Source organism: Thunnus thynnus, chromosome 17 (genome assembly GCF_963924715.1).
Source record: "Thunnus thynnus chromosome 17, fThuThy2.1, whole genome shotgun sequence".
Taxonomy (NCBI): domain Eukaryota; kingdom Metazoa; phylum Chordata; class Actinopteri; order Scombriformes; family Scombridae; genus Thunnus; species Thunnus thynnus.
In genome coordinates this window covers 24,654,818-24,668,177 of record NC_089533.1, presented here as the reverse complement: position 1 = coordinate 24,668,177, position 13,360 = coordinate 24,654,818, and the positions used below count along the sequence as shown (strand labels likewise).

Genomic DNA, 13,360 nt, shown 5'->3' with positions numbered 1-13,360 from the left:
GATTTACCACTTGGAAGTCTTAGTAAGGTTTGAAACAATGGGTCTTTTATTACAGACAGAGTTATACAAAAGCAGGCTTTGCATTTCTAGCTGGCGACTGTCGATTTTGCTGGCTGTAATTTTTAGGGCTGTAGTCTGCTGGTCGATTAGTTGGTCGATATGCTCTCATCCGACTGAACTCTCATTGGTCGAATAATCTCCGTGTTATTTTTATAAGGAGAAAAGTGCTACATCAATAGCTTTCCAGGAGTAATCCATTATTTCCTGCGGCGGGAGGGACAGACTAACAAATTACCTGTGAAAACGGGGTGTATTCAAAACACCCCCGTTGTTTTCACAACTTTGAACTCGCCCAACCTAATGGAGACTGCTGGGTCTAACTGTACTGTACGCTTATTGAACGTACTGAACGTTTACTCAATCTGTGTTTCTCCATAATGACACAACGAGAACCCCCGCCAGGCCCCAAAAAATATTTTTTAATATTTGATATCCGAATGAATGGATATTCATTCGATAGCGTCTGAGAGTCTCTGTGCAGCGCTGTTCCGGTACGTGAGTCAACCTCTGTCGTTGCCTGGGAAACTACTGGTCGCGTGGCTCCGTTAAGGAGTATGTTTGCGTAGCGAGTGGGAAAGAGCGAGGGGCAGAGAAGTGACGGTGGATGTGAACGGGGCAGGGGAAAGGGTTAGCGGTAAGTTGTCAGTCTGGTAGTAAATGTACAGTACAGACTATAGTGTGTCAATTAATAAATGCTGAAAAGTCACGTCTGTTGTTTCCCCAAATGCTGGAAATGTAAAGGGGGTTAGCTCCAAAGTTAGCAACAATGGGTTAGCATAACCTGACGACACAAAACAGAGAAATACTTATCAGCTGTAGCTAGCTAGCTAAGTAAGCTAATGTTAGCTACATGAGTTGAAAACACCATCTTCATTGGACTTTTTAATGTTCCCAGCTGATTTATTTTAAAACAAAAATCTTGTAAAGGAGGTAGGCTATGCGTTTGGTGGCCACATACAAAACTAAAAGACAGCAGTTGATTAAATAAAGAAACAGCATTTTTATTGTGATGTAGTGTACAACCATGTCTTAGTAGTATGATAGTGAAAGTATGATATGGAAAAATCAAAAACTTATTTTGTTCTAACATATCCCTATTTTGCTGCTTACTTGTTTGTCTTGTCAAACTGAATATTTTCACTTTTAACGTTACAAGAGAAAAGGCTTTTAGGATGAGAACTAACCGATGTGTTTAGCAATGGCTAACGCCATCATGGGTAACCTTGCTGGGGTTGCTGGATTGTGAACTTCTAAAGCCAATAAAGAAGAGAACAGAGTCGCTCATGTACCCTAAACCCTGTAGGAAATACTACAGTGGATGTGCTATCGTGATGAGGTCTTTTCCTCGGTTACTGTAGGTTGGTTGTAGGTTCAGAGACGCTAATGGTTGCAGCTTACATTAGGACAGATGACACACAGGTGAATCCATTCCTTACATTTTTGCATTTATGTTTTTTTGGTTTTGGAAAGGCTAAAAAAAGACAACACCTACCAAACTTACAGTAAACAAATCCAATGGTTGCTAAGCTATGATTGGAGAATCACTGTTCGGAGGCCGAGTTTGGTGAACGGGCAATTGCTGACAGTGAGATGAGCTGTCAAGCAGCTGTCACTCAACATGGGTTTCATGTGTGTCCACAAACCTGTTGTTGTGTCAGATGGATTCATGAAATGATCATCCTATAGAAGGGCTGTGTGGTCCCACCTCTCTGGATTAACCGCTCTGAAAAGGTAGCTGATCCATTACTGTAGCTGTATGCACTAGTAACATCACCATCTGGTGTAACAAAATATCTGCATGACCGCTCCTTTCATAGCATGTGTGTGTGTATGTGTACATACTCATACAGGAGGCAGAGATCAGAGACCAGAAGGGACTGTCCAGCAAGACAGATGTTGAGTCTGGCCCAGTGTGTGTGTGTGTGAGGCAGTATGTGTGTATGTGTTTCCATACATAACCTAGTACATGTGTGATCCAGCAGCTGAACAGATGTTTGGTGTTGGACTGCTGCCCACACAGCAGCAGATTTGCAAAAGATGCCGTATAATGTACCTGACCTCTAATGCATTCACTTACAGTATGTGTGTGTGTGATAGTGTTTGAAAGTTCACGTGCATGTGCATTTTCATCCAAATCCAGCTTTAACAATACATCAGATTACTTATTGACAGCCATCTGACGTGATTTCAAGCCAGGTCTGTCTTTTCTTTCTTCTTTTTTTCCCTATTTTGGTATTTTGTATAACCCTCACTGTCTTTTTCCGCTTGTCTCAGTTGGATGCTTTCAGTCTCGTAAAACTCAGCACTGTGAAATCAATCTCGCCCATATGAACCTACTTGAGTCCTTTTTCAAGAAGGAAACCGAGCATGCCCACCTACCTCTTCATGCACGGATAGTTATTGTAGAACTCTTTCATCTGCATTAGTACAACAAATTAAAAAATGGCAATTTCATTTTCTACAGCGCAGTCTTGATTTATCCAGGAAAAGGCTTGCTGTACATGACCATTTTACACACTGCCCCATAAATCATATGTAGACCTATTATTACAATGGAATACCTAATAAAATTAGAGCTTTGCTTTTGTCCAGTGAGCAGCTCCACAGGGTTGGCAAGAGTATAAAAATAAACCTCTCAAGCAAAGATACATTAGTGGTGTGAAAAAAGCAACTGAAAAGGGTTTTGGTTTGGATTTTGTTATGAAATTGGATGATGGCAAAAATATCTAAATTCAAGTGATTGCGGGAGGGAGGTTGATGTGAGATCATGTCTCCCACGGGCTTCCAACCAGTTGGTCCGATTAGGATGAAAAGAAGAAAAGAAAGTGACTGTGTGTTGCAGGAAACGAGCTGAAATGATTACTTGCTTGATAAACAATTTTGATTATTATGTAAGACATTTTCTAAGCAAAAATACACTGGTCCCAGCTTCTCAAATATGATTATTTGTATTTTTGTAGAATTTTAATAGTTAAGTATGTAATATAAAAGTATTCACTCAGGTTTTTACACAACTGACAAAACAGACAATATTACAGAAATTTAAAAATTACTGGTTCCCAATTAGAATAATGGTCCTGTTACAGCAATATAACACTGCACATAAAAATTTGAAAATTTCGTTTGAAACTGCTCAATGCTAGCTCGCTCATCAAGTTGACTTTTGAGACTTTGGAGGAATAGACAGTCTGCTCCTTTGATTGGTCACTTTGAATACTGAACATGACCATTGACCCCTGATTGTTTGGTTTGATCATTGACACAGTTGAAGACAGTTGCTTGAGAGATCAAAGGGAAACATAACAATAAATAATGATATTCAGCAGCTGAGTCTCTGTTTTATTCTCCGTCTTACACTCATGAAAAAGTGTTAGACATCATAGTTAAAACCTTAACACTGTTTAAACCCACTTTCAGATTTGTGAAACCTTTATTTTGCTTATGAGAAAAGAAAAAAGGCGATTTCATTGTTATTTCTTACTTAGACTTGTCATATCTGGACTAGATTACCAAGGAGACTCCAGAGAGTCATTAAAACACAGTTTCAGATTTGTGAAACCTTTATTCTTAATCGCTGTGAAACAATCAGATAACTTTTTACTGATCTGATTCACCGGCTTTCTGGCTACCACCACTTCCTCTCCTCATTCACTCTCTTGCTCACTCGACCACAGCTGCTCTCTCTCTCTCTCTCTCTCTCTCTCTCTCTCTCTCTCTCTCTCTCGCTCACGGGCGCTCTCAGCTCTCTTTCTCTTTTTCTCTCGTCTGTTTTGAAATGAATCAGGAAGCCGACAGCAAAGTCTAACTTTACTTTAGACATTATCAGACAAAGAGAAACGTCCTCCCCTCCTCCTAGTGACATCTTTATACTCCCTCATGGGAGAGTTTACAGCTCTGATCAGTCTGATCGCCGGTTGTGATTGGCCACTGAAGCATGACGTTGGCTTGCGTTTCTCCAGAAGTTGACTCTGGATCAACTTTCTCGACGCAGGCCAGTGTGGCGCTGCTGCAGCCATAAATGCACTAACCCCATTCAAATGAATGAGAGGACTGGCATTTTCACCGCACCACCTGATTTGGTCTGAATATGGCCTCAGGATTGCATGATTATTGAATGAAATGTGCTCTATTGCTGTTGAAGAAAGAGAAGAGCAAGTTTTACTGCCTCACTTTGTCACTTTCCCTCTTTTTCTGAAGTAAATTAATACATGGTGCGAAGGTGATTTTATTTGTGTGTTTACAATATACTAAAAATAATTTTAACCAGAGAATTAGACTGTTCCTAGCATCACTTTTTAGCAGTAAACTGTGGTGTTATGTACATCATTGGATGTAAACGTTACATCTGTATCACCTGTGTTTCGTTATCAGATCTGTGAAGGTGAACGAGTGCCCACCGATAGTAAATAATTGCAATGTTCAAAGCAGGATCTGGAGCTGGCGATGAAGGCCTCCCCTTCATCTAACTCATAAATATTTCAGCCTTTCCTTGTGTAGTCTCTTTGGCTGTGAGGACACCTCTCCCGCTGATCTGGAGGAAGATATCTGGGTCAGATTTATTTTCCAGGAAGCTTGAACTCTTCAAAAATATGCGTTTAGGCTGATGGTTAGAGATGATCAGTGAACTTGTGACTGGAAGACTTTCAGACCATCTGAACCCAATCCTCAGAGCAGCTGGGAAAACTAAAGGATATTAAGTGAGTGTGAGCTCTATCCTCCCTAACGGAAGAAAGAACGGCAGGAAAAGAGAGAGAGGAAAAATAAGAAAAGAAACAAATGAACGAGGTGGAAGATAAAACGACAAATCTTGCCCTTGGTGTTTTTGATGTGTCACAGTTCTGTCTCTCTAAACTGAAACATCTCTGTTTGTCTGCTAAGTCACCACAGACCTCATGGCAAGACATGTGATCTATCGCACACACACACACACACACACACACACACACACATACACCATGAATATGCCGGTACACAGGAACCAGCAACACAACACTTAAACACACATGTATGGAGAATGGACACAAACAGGCACACATGTTAAAGGTCTATTTACATGTTTTTCTTTATACAACAGACAGATCTATATGTCCTCTGTTTATGTCTTTCTTTCTTTTTCTTAGTCCCAACAATAACTCGCAGTTTTCCATTATTCTTGTGACCAGAAGTGTTTGACCTTCTGCTCTTGACATCTGTGATGCTGTTTGCAGAGCCAAAAATAGGATTTATGTTTACATCTACCTTAGTCATTTATTCTTCTATTAGTAAGCATGGCCCCACTACATTTCACATATACTGCTGGGAAAAGTAATTATTTTTAGCCATGCTAGCAGCTTGACTCTAGGGATGGCAGTGTTGGTTTAGTTCAAACTGAAATATCTCAACTCTAACAGCTTTCTTTTTCATTTGACAAACATTATACCTCCTAAACTTCAGCATTTTACATTGTCATCGCTAGCATGTTATGTTAGCATGCCGACATTAGCATTTAGTTCAAAGCACCACTTTTTGCCTACAGCGTCACAGAAACCCTAGCATGATTGTAGACTCTACTTTAATTCAATAAGAGCCAAATATATGAAGCCATTTATTCCAGTAAAACTAGATGAGGTTGACTTTGATTAATAATGCAGGTCAAAGTCCGATAACAGGTGGAAAGTGCAAGAGAATAAGTAAAAAGCGGGGTGTGAATTGCAAATGTTTACACCTCAATGTGTGAAAAAATATGAAACTGCATCCTGTGCTGGGTCATTGGTTGTACCATCACAGTAAAAGACCAAGATAGACATCATTTGCTTCCCTGTGCTGAATTCTGATGGGTCACGGCATGCAGTAAATGTAAAGACTGGCCAAAAAGACAAATGTGGATGTTGGCACATATGTTTCAGGGACTGGTTAAATTTGCATCAGTGTGTTTGCACAGACCATAAATTTCCGGATAGCCTGTCACTTGCAGTGCCTACCTCCATATTTTTTCTCTCTACATCTCATTCTGCCTCCCTCTTTCTCCTACCCCCTGCTCCCCCTTCCGTCTCTGCATGCCCAATGAATCAGTCTGGCTGGCAGTGTGTTGCTGTCAGGGAGCTGGTGAGGGTGATTAGTCATGTTGAACCGGGCCAGGATCTGGACGGCCCGAGCTGACAACAGGAAAAGAGGGATTCTAGAAGATTCCACCAAAGCAACAGCTGCCTGCTTTCCTTATTCCTAGTGCACTGTATTTCAACCTTTACAGTGGAAAGACGGGAGAGAGGGAGGGAGGGGGGGTTAAAAAAAGAAACATAGGTCCCAGACCAGTTTTAAATAGTACACCTTTTATCCAGATGAGCCAAAATGATGGTCCAACATCTGTCCCTCTATTCTGCCCCAGAAAAGCGCATGTGTTTGTGGGTTATGAGTACGTGTGTGTGCTTGTGCATGTGACTGCAGCTTAGTGTGTGTGTCTCATGATTGCTTCTGGGACTGCGAATAGGTCTGCGTATGTGTGCTCATGTGTTTGTACATGCATTTGTCCATACAAGTCCCTTTAAATGCATGTGTGAGCATCTACAGACGAGTGAGTCCAAGATCAAAGCGTAATCTACGGTGGCCCCTGAGGACAAAGCACACGCAAGAGTGAAAGCACAAACAGTAAGAAAAACACGCTCCAAATCAAGAAATGCTACAAATATCAATACACATATAAAAAGGGAAAACACATGCAACAAGAAAAATGCTACAAAGCTAATCGCTACACTTGGCAAGTTCAACTCAGGAGTTATTTTCATTCATATATAGTGGATGATTTTTATTGAAGTCCACAAACGCAGCGCTGTTCTGTTAATTTTATCTTCAGATTAGCAAATGTGGCAGCAACTTATATTATATTTCATCTCTGAGACCAAAATTTCTGTTCTAAAAGGAATTATATCATATATCAATACTACAGACATCAGCGCCAGTGGTAAATTACCAAAAGGCTTGTTGAGATAAAGACTGTTTCCTCCAGAATGGCCACATACATTGACCAGCCAGTCATCTCTGGATCTGGGCCATTCTCACTCGGCTTCTTTGGGGCCACCATAATAATTAGGTTAAATTCATAACACAGACTGCAGAAAGAGGAGAAAACTTTCATTTTTATATGCAATAATCATACAACACACAACATACTGGTTTACAAACATAGAAAATGGATTTTGTGGTCGCTTTGAGCAGCATTGAAACTTAAAGTCAACATTTAGTATGAATGTAAAAGGGTGAGTTTCAACAATGTGAGCAGACATGAGCACTGTGCAGCATGTGTGTGTTTACATAGTATGTTGTACTGACATCCGTGTTCAGTTAAGTTGTCTGCTTTGATCCCTCTGATGCAGTAGGTGTGTGTTCAGCGCGTCAGCCAATGGAGGAGAAATAGTGGCGTCCCTGAGCCAATGAGCAGTGTTGTTTGTATGTTCTGGCTAATGGGCTGGTTGTATGCAGCTGTTCAACACATGCAGAACATGTGGTTTGGCTCTGAACGCTTGTGCGTATGGCAAGTGTGCATGCATGCGTATATATACATATATATATGTGTATGTGTGTGTGTGTGTGTGTGTGTGGTGAGTTGGTGCCAAACCCGCCGTGGCCCCGCCTGGTTCTGGTTTCAGTTTTCTTTCACTTTTTTTTTTCCATCCCTCCCCCTCTACCTAGCTTATCTTTCCACACTTTCCTACTCTTACTCTCTTTCTCTCTCTCTCTCGCTCTTCCTCTCGCTCCTTGTTCCTGGAGCCATCGCCATGGCAACAAGCAAGCAGTGCCGGCCAGGAAATTTCTGGAGCATCGACAGTTATTCCAATTCAGCACCACGGGATCCAGCCAGACACTTTAGCCCGGCGCTGTGTGTGTGTGTGTGTGTGTGTGTGTGTGTGCGTGTGTGTGTTAGCATGGGATTACACCATAGTCTGACAATACAGATTAGCACAGCAGACCTACTGGCCCACTGGCTATCATACATTCCGTATCTTTTTCCCTTTCTTTTCCTTTTCTTAATCGCTTGTCATCAGTCTCTGCTCTCCTCCTCTCATCCCTCTTTTTGTCTCTTCCCTCCGCTCTCATTCCACTGTCCCCTCTCATCCCTTCTCATCTTTCCCTTCATCCCATTCTGCCGTTCCTGGCCCCCTACCTTCTCCCCCTCCGGTCCATCCTTTTCATCTCTGCATCCATCACCCATCCTTTTCATCCCTCTCTTCCCCTCCTGATCTCTCTGCATGCCTCCCTCATCCTGCTCTCCTTCCCTTTGCTCGCCTCATATGCCTTTTCCAGTTTGAGTCTCATCCCGCTGCTAACCTACCTCCCCTCCTCTCCTCTCCCAATCACCCAGACCTCCTCCTCAACCCTTGAGGGATTTGATGAGATATTCCCTTTCACATGCTTATACCCTAATCACTCTTGATCTTGAGACTTTTATCTTTGACTGTATCATCTCTTTCCCAGTTCTTTCTTCTCTCCTTCCCTCTTCACCCCCATCCCAGTGGGTGAACTCCGGGCCCCCTCTGCATGCTTCTATGGTTGCAGGGCCAGGTGCCAACATAAGGGGGATGGTGCAGTGTGGGTAGCAAAAGGGAAACTCGTTGTTCAACTCAGTGTAATTGTATATCTGGGCTCTGAGTTGCTTTTTCATTATTAACTACTTCTTTTAGTTGACTTAGCTTGCACAAAGATGGAACATTATTGTAAAATATCAGGAAAGAAATCTCACCATTCATTGGCAGGCTTTAATACAATATAAAAACTTAATCTCTTGTTGACCTTTACTATCTTTTTATAGTTTCGTCAGCCTTCTTTCTTTAATTTCCTTTGTGAATCGGCCTAAAATCAAAAACATCAATAAACAAGACCGAGAGTTGAGGAAGACTCGGTTGACCGTTGACATTAATCTTGCGCTTCCGACTGATAGCAACACAAAAGATAGCCGACTGAAAGGCCACATTTACACCCGGTATTAAAATGTGTTCTTGTTTTCTAAATTGTGCCCGCACTGTGATCTGATCTCGATGTGCAAATTAGCTACGTAGAGCCAGTGGACATGTCAACAAACATGCCAGGTCAAGGAAACTGCTGCCACAAATAGACATTCATCTCTAAATCACTTTTTGTGAAGGAAGACTTCTGAAAAAATGATCAACACCACTTTGGAAATAAGAGAGAAGAAAGAAGCATATTCACTGAAGAGGTCACAATTGAATATTGAATTTGGGAACAGCTATTGTAATGATGTGTAGTGCATAGTAGTAGATTGAGTAACGTTATTGCTTTGCACAAACAAGTAACTACAGCTGGGGTTGGTGTCAGTGTCTGTTGATTTTCATATGAACATATAGATGAGCCTGACTGGATACTGATCCAATATTCTATGTCTGTAGGGCTGCTAGCTTAGCTAACTGATTCCTAGAGGACTTTCTTCTCGTTAGCTACGGTAGCTAACGGGAAGAAAGCCCTCTAGAAATCAAAAGACAAGGTTATTCAGGTAGTCTACTCAATACAATTAAAACCTAGTGTACACAGATATAAGTAGTGTGTCTTCAGATCTGCCTGTGCAATATTCCACATTTAACATATAGCAATAAGACAATTGAGCCTTCATTTTCTCAGGAGATGGTACCGCAGGTATAAATGGAGTAAAAATGATGTTACTGTTACATCCACATGCACAGCACATGATGATTATATTAGCTTACTTTTTTATAAATGGTGTTTTGCTAGCTTGCATTTTTGTAAAACTTTCAATTAATTGATTATTGTACTTGTATATATGCTTTGTCCTCTCAATATATATTCCAGCAGAACAGAAAAGATCATTTTCAAAAGCTAAATGATGCTTGAAGTGTAAGTTATTTTTTTTATTGCCTCACATGGGTTATACCTAACATAAATACAGCGGGAGAAACTTGCGACGCTTACATCACTGTAAAGCTCACATGTGTATAACATGTTTCAAGAGTTTAGCATTGGACAGAAGCCTGCATTTTTTATATAACACTTAGAAAAAACAAAAACCCCTATTATTGTTGAAGAAAATATCTGTCGGAAATAGTACAAATGATTTGTTATGCAGAGAAACAGGCCAGTAGGCTCAGTGCAGAGCTGGACTATCAACATAAGACAGACAGTAGCTGCAGACACAGGTACAATAAGGCTATTGTTCTTCATGTAATTCTACCACACACACACACACACACACACACACATGCCCCTCCAGTCTCTCTTTCTCCCTCCTTGTCTCATTCACACACACTCGCACTACATGTAGTTTCTAAACTAGTACACTCACGTCGGTACACTCTCGCTGCACAGAAAAAAAACTGGGACAGCTCCGTTATGATGATCACACACTTGACACACACATACACACACACACACACACACACCTTCTCTCTGTCAGTGACAGTCCAAAGCTTTCCATTGGTTAGTATGTGTGAATAGGTGACATACAAAGAGACATTTAATAGGTTGACAATTCAGAGAGAGAGAGAATGAAAGAAAGAAAAGAGAGGAAAGACTGAGAGAGAGCAGTCGGGTGCCTGGTTTCAAAGATCTTGAGTGTGCTCTTTAAACCCAGGATCAATTTAAAAGCTCGCTTCCCGAACTTTCACTGCTTCAAATTCAAAAGAGAAAGTCAGTCTCTCATCTTTGGATTGCAGGCTCTTTAAAATCTCTCTCTGTTCATGCTGAGGCCCACAGAGGCCTGCAAAGTACTCAAAACTGGAACACTAACATATTCTTTGGCATAAATAAAGATTTACAAGCTGTTAGGACAAGACAGTCTCATGCTTCAGCACAAGTTCAGATAACTTTGAATTGAGCTGTGATTCGGTACAAAATGAAAAAGATCTGTTAACTTATGCTCTTTACTTGTGAAATATAGGAAAACCTACTTTCAGAGTTTGCTTCACGTGTTAGTCCGATGAGTCTAGAGACCTCAGAAGAGTCAAACATCTCGTTATGTGACAAACCATCAGAAGAGGTTTGCAGTACATTACAGGCTCAGGGTTGTTTGCTGATTGGAGGGTAAACAGAGCTGAGAGTTCTGTACCTGAAGTACCTCCACAGTTCTCTCCTTCATCCTGCTCACTCTTGTTTTGTTTGTTTTTTTCCTTTTTAACTGTCTCACGCGAGGTGTAACTCTCTCTGAGGGTTAATCTATAGCAGTAAATTAAGGGGGGGGGGGCTGCTGCTGACACTGCATGATATGAGTTCATTACATGCCCCAGTGGACTCTCCTCTCTCTCTTCTCTCTCTCTCTCGCCTCTGCTCTCCGGTTTCTTTTACTACCGTCCAAATTTTTCTGAGAAAGGGGTGTTTGTTTCAAGCAGTTGAGCTTGGTTTAATCAATTCATTAAAACAATACAATACTATCATTAGCGAATTCAAATTTGCCTCACTCGTTTACAAGCAGCGTTATATAATTAAATCCTACACACGAGGACAACTTCTTAAACCTGCAGCATCCCTAAATTTATATCATATTGCATGTCATTTCATGCCAGCTGAGGAATTTATAGACTCTGCCCTCACATTTGTGTCCACATGAGCACTCGGATGAGAATTTTTCAAGTGCGGCTGTAAAAGTAATTATCCAGAGAAAGGCTTTGTCCACATGTTTTGCTGTTGGTATCATTGTTCATAATTGGACAGTGACTATTTTTGGCAGCATCCTACATCACGTGTGGCAGGTATCAACACAAAACATCAAACTAATAGCGCTGTAGCTCTTAAAATGTGTTCACAGACATTTAAAGAAACAAGTGGGACTCTAGTTTTGTTCAGATCGGGGCAACGAAAGCGTAAAAGCAACACCGACTGTTGAACGAGACATTTAAATTATCTGCGTGTGTGTGTACTCGGCACATACTCGGATATCTAGAAACATTTTGTGTTTGCAGTAAGTATTAAATGACAGTGTGAGGAGAGTGTTAGAGATAAAGGCAATGGGGGTAGAGAGAGAGAGAGAGAGAGAGTGGTGTATGTAGGCTTAGTCTCCAGTCTGTTGGATCAGGTTCAGACCAGGGAGAACTGGTGGTTCTGTGTCTGTGGGATTGGCTTCCTGTGATTGTAAATCTATCTCCTTGCTCTGTAATGGATGTGTGTGTTTGTGTGTCGATGTGTGTGCGAGGGAGAGAGAAAGAAAGATCAGGGTGTGTCATCAACATTTCAGAGAGGCAAATCAAACTCTTGACCCATTTGTTTTCTCTCCCTCTCTCTCTTTTTATAGTAGATACAGGCTGTTTAAATCCACAAATCATTCACAAGGACTTCTACTAACCACTTTTAAGCTACTGTTGATAAAATGCAACACTTCCTGCACAGATGTTTTACATTAAAAGGCCCTTTCTTGATAGGCTTTTAGTATGAAACATCTGTAGGAAGCGAGCGTATTGTTCGTTGACACAACACTTCCTATCAATAAAAGAAACGACAAAGCAGAAGCTATTGGAAATGATTGGTGAATGAAAACAGCATTTCCGTTAAAAAGTACATTATGTTGAATTTAGCAAGTTTTGAAGAGTGTTTTTGTGTTTTTTAACAGTAGTGAGGTGCACAATCCTAGCCATTATTTAAGTACTGGTTTTATTTGTGAATTCACGGTATGTATTTCTTGCTTCTGTGCTCCATTTTCTCGTGTCTATCCAGGCTAGTGTCAAGCCTCTAGGGATAGCAGTGTCGGTCAGTTGGTCAGTCCACCCCTTTGGTCTAGATTGAAATGTCTTACAGCAACAACTATCGGATGAATTGCAATGAAATCTATAATCAAATAATAAATATCTCCCTTACATACTCTTTCCTCCCACTCTAACTTTCCCCTGCTCTCTCTTTCTCACCCACCTCTCAGAATATCCCTCCACAAACGTCACCATCCCTCCCATCTAACCCCATTTTTAGCCTCTGAGACTTTGACTGATTTGGGTATTTTGGGGCCAATTCTGATATTTTTAGGTTGAGACGTCATATCAGAGGATCTGAACCCTGACAGGCTCTTTTTTTTTTTTACTGTTGCTACAGTATGTACAGCTTTTTTAAACATCAGCGTCAGTCAGAATGTCAGTCGTCCCGGTGGTTGTTTTCATTTACTGTAATTAAAATAAAGTCTCAGAACACTTCCTGTAATGATGAATTGATGTTTAAATGCAACATGTTGCAGCCTCAATAGCACATCAACATTGAGCCAATTTATCAGTGAACGCTTTAATCTCAACTCTTCTTCTCATCTTCTGCCATCATCCCCGCCTTTTCTCTTTTCTCTTTCCTTCTTTCATTCATCCGTCTCCTCCTCCTTCCCTCCTTCCTT

General features: G+C 41.0%; 1 protein-coding gene across 9 annotated transcripts in view; it reads left to right on the top strand.

Moving 5' to 3' along the window:
• Positions 1-13,360, top strand: part of caskin1 (CASK interacting protein 1) — a 116,176-nt gene that overhangs the window by 10,561 nt on the left and 92,255 nt on the right. Inside the window, exon 1 of one of the 9 annotated variants that reach the window (XM_067571279.1) lies at positions 618-694. The exons of the other annotated variants lie outside the window; for them this stretch is intronic. The gene's annotated coding sequence lies outside the window, so the exon portion shown is untranslated. Of the gene's footprint in view, positions 1-617; positions 695-13,360 lie in introns of those variants that run through there. 9 annotated transcript variants of the gene reach the window in all.